Consider the following 4,312-nt stretch of genomic DNA (forward strand, 5'->3'; position numbering starts at 1 on the left):
ATATTTTTCAAACCTTAAAAAAATTGGGTGGGTCCCCCCTTTTTTTTTTTTTTTTTTTTTAAAGGAGTTTCTTTAATGTTGCATTTAAAATATATGCCCTATTTTTTTTTGAGGAGTTGCACTGTGGCAACATTTTAAACTCATTTTTAGTTTTTAGGCGAAATCATTTTTCTTCAAAAAGTTGAAACATCTTTATTTTGTACGTGCTTATATTTAGATTTGTAGATATGATCAACTCAGTAAGAAGCAGTTACATAAAATTTTAGATGAAACATTAAAAAGTAGAGTCTGTGTTTGGTTGGCCGTCCTATTGATAGAATAAGTTTTTTGATCGTTTAATCTGATTAAAATAAAATGAGATTACAAAAATATGTAAAACATCCGCTTCCTAAAAAAAAAAATAAGTTGTATTATTTTTTACATGAAAAAACGTAACATGATACTAATACTGACATGTAAAAAAATAAAAGTAATCAGGTTAATTAAATTATTTCATGTTACATATATTTTTAATAAGATTAGAAAAAAAAATTACAAATAATATTTTATTTTTAATTATCAGATATGTATTATAAATAGTTAATTTTATATTTTTTTAATTTAATATAATTTTAATTAAATTTAATTTTAACACGGCAATATAAAAATTATAAAATAACAGAGAATAAAATTTTAAGGAAAAGAAAAAGTAACAAAATTTTAGATAAATAGTTAATTTTATATTTTTTTAATTTAATATAATTTTAATTAAATTTAATTTTAACACGGCAATATAAAAATTATAAAATAACAGAGAATAAAATTTTAAGGAAAAGAAAAAGTAACAAAATTTTAGGGAAAAGAAAAGGTGACAGGGTTGATATTTATGCAAAAGCATGGTGATGGAAGATTCTCTCTCTTAATAGGGAAGGCTTTATCTCCCTCTTTTTGTGTGTGGAGCCAGCGTCTCACAATTGTGCCCCTCAACAGTCGGTTCCTCTAGTTTTGTTGGGTTCGTTCTCTTTTGTAAAAATAACTCTTTTAAAAAATTTTATTAATAAAATAATTTTTTTAAAATTTTTATTTATAAAATGACCTCATCTTATAAAAAATGAGTAAATATTTTTTTTTATAAAAAATAAAAAAAATCATTTTATTAATTTTATTTTATTAAAAAGTCATTCTAGCATATTATTTCGGAAGCTTCATTTTCATTTTCTCTTTTTTTTTTTTTGGTGTATTGTTACTTAGAATCGACATTTTAGCCGCCTTTTAATTCTCTCATACCTCAATATATAAATAAGAAACCAATCTTGAAGTCTTCATATCGTTTTTTATTAGCTTCTTTTTCAATCAAAAACCCAATTCTCATTTCTGCTCTCAAAATCTTCGAAACAGGAAAGTTTTATCGGTTTCTGACCTCTTCTTCAGAGAAGACAAAAAAAAAAAAAAAAAAAAAAAAAAGAAGAGGGGTAACAGCAACATCCTGTCGGTGTTCCTCCTCCTCAAGGTACCTTATTTGGCTCTCTGATGTTTCTTCAATTTTGCTTTCTTTGGTTTTTCTGGGTTTCATAACAGCTGTTTTGTTTTTCTTTTTTTTTTTTCCCCTTATTTTTGTTTTGTTTTTATTTTTTTATTTTTTTATTTTTGTAAAGGTTACCCTACAAAGGACGCCTACCCTCAAACGGGTTACCCGGCTCAAGGATATCCCTATCCTCCTCAGGGTTATCCTCAAGATGGATATTATGCCCAACCTCCTAGGAGAGAGAGATCAGACACTGGTTGCATTGAAAAAGGTTGGTGTGTTTTTTTTTTAACTCTTTTTATTTTATTAATATTATTGTTGTTCTTATTCTTATTTGTTGCTGACAATGAAATCGTGCTGTTTTATAACCCGAATTTTTAATTTGAATTGAGATATAATTTTATATTAAAATTTTTTATTCTAACAAAAAAAATTAAATGTGATTATTTTTTAAAGTTTTTTACTGTAATAAAACTCAAATTTTAAATTTAAATCGATGAAATGAACGAGATTTTAGTGTTAGATGTCTCCGTGTTTGTTGCATGTAAATAATTTTGGATAGTTGTTACATAAAAAGATTTGATTTTAATGCCATTTTATTTTTTTCAGGAATTTGTAAATTTTGTGCCAGAACAAAAAAAAAAAAAGAACACTTCCTTTTCTCATGTTTTTGAATTTTTGTGGTGTGGGATTTCTTTGGTGATTTTGGGTTTTCAAAACGATGAAAGTTTTTGTAAAATACAACTTTTTTTTTTGCAATATCTAGAATATTTTACTTTTGGCACAAGAGAGTTTACAGTTGCCTTGTAGGAGTGATATTCCTTTTGGTGATGGGTCCTAGCATAGTTATTTTCATTTAGATTATATTCTCTTGAATTGGAATGCCTTAATTCCCTTAATTATACGGAAACAACGTTATTTGCTATAATTGTGATACCATGTAAATCAGATTTTAGATATTCAGAAGCAGGAAAAAGATTTAAAAATCTATATATTTGATTTTATTTGAGAGTGACCTAATTTTGAACATAAATTTAATTTTTAACATTATAGTAAAAAGACAAACGTGCAGCATAACTTACGAAGTTGTTTATTTTTGCCTCTGCAGCTTGGCGGCACTTTGCTGCTGTTGCCTTTTGGATGCTTGCTTCTGAGGAGAAACCTTCTGGCTGAATAGTAGTGCTGATTGATTCAAATTTGTAGTTGTAATACCTTTATCTTTGGGGAAATTATTTATGTCTTAAAAGTTAGATTGTGTCTAAAATAGCATTCTAGAGATGAAATATATACTTATGTAATAATGTCTTTGGCCTTGTAATAAATATAACTTTGAAGATTTTTCATGCATTTTATTTTATATATGATGTATGAAGATGATTACATATCTTCTTCTTTCCCCATGGAAGAGTATAATTTGTTTTTGAAATATTACACACACATACAGGATTTTTAGATTATGTACTTGTATATTGAAAAAAAGATTAGCATAAAAAATCACTAGTTTGCCACCTCTTTAACTGCTCGTAATAGGGATCCACGGGCGGCGGGGTCAGGCGGTTTGTGAAAAATTGGGAAATTATGGGTTTGTTCAGTTACATTTTCGAGTTATAGTGATTTGAGTGTGAATTTGAGTTAAATTTAACTTATAATTTGAGTAAAAGTTATAATTTGAGTTTGTATTTGGTTGTGTACATTTGAGTTATGGTTTAAGATGAGAATCTTTTTGAGTTTGTATTTATATGGGTTAAAATTTAATTATGATTCATGGTTCGCTATATGGGATTCGTTTCCTGATTCGAATTATGATTCATGGTTCGCTATAGTATTTTCTCTCACAAAAAATTCACGTAAATCGAAAATGGTTCGAATTACATGGTTTGAATCCTCCAACCAAACGTATATTCGTCTCTTCATTATGAATGCATAAACAAATTTCATCTCAATCGGAATTAAAATGAAAAAGATAACGTTTTTAAAAATAGAAAAATATTGTTCATTAACTTGATTTAAAGATTTTAACTTTAAACTCAAATTCAAATTCAAATTTTATAAAATAACATAAACTTAAATAAAATTATAACTTGAGTTTAAATTTTTTTTTTTTAATTTATGTTCAAACTAAACTAACAAATCCTATATTTACACCCAATTCTTTTATTAAGGCACCCCCTTTGCTAAAAAAATATTTTTTATTACAGTTATACCCTTACACTCGGAATGGATTTTTACGTAATTTCAAAACGCGTACGCTCACAAAAGTAACGTGTTTTCTGTAAAGTCATTGACGAATCCATCAACACTGCAACTAAAATTTTTCTTTTTCTCCCTCTTGCATCTGTTTGTCTAGTGTTTCTTTTCTTTTTTCTTTTTTTTTTTTCTCTATTTCTGCAAATAAACTCGTTTTGGCAATCACAATCACCATAAAAATGTGGATATAAACCAAACAATGGAGGAATGGGAGGGAGAGTTAAAAAAAAAAAAAAAACAAGAAGAAGAAGAAGAGAGAGGAGAGAGAGAGAGAATGAAAAGGAAGAAGTTAGCCCTAAAGAAAATTGGGGCAGAAAAAGAAGTATCGTCACTGTAGAACATTCATGGTTATGGAAATGGTGCAACATTCATAGTTATGCAATTCACTTGATTCTTGAGTCTACTCTTATTTATAGTTGTGAAACTACTTAGAATTTTCATGAGGATACGAGGAAGTCCATATTTGCTCTGTGGTTGGATATTGCCGTCGAAGATGAAAATGCATACGGAATATGAGTGTTCGAATTTAGGGAATTTTTGGAAAAACAAGGGGCAGGAATG

The sequence above is a fragment of the Morus notabilis genome, unplaced genomic scaffold (assembly GCF_000414095.1).
Source record: "Morus notabilis unplaced genomic scaffold, ASM41409v2 Scaffold29, whole genome shotgun sequence".
NCBI classification, from domain to species: domain Eukaryota; kingdom Viridiplantae; phylum Streptophyta; class Magnoliopsida; order Rosales; family Moraceae; genus Morus; species Morus notabilis.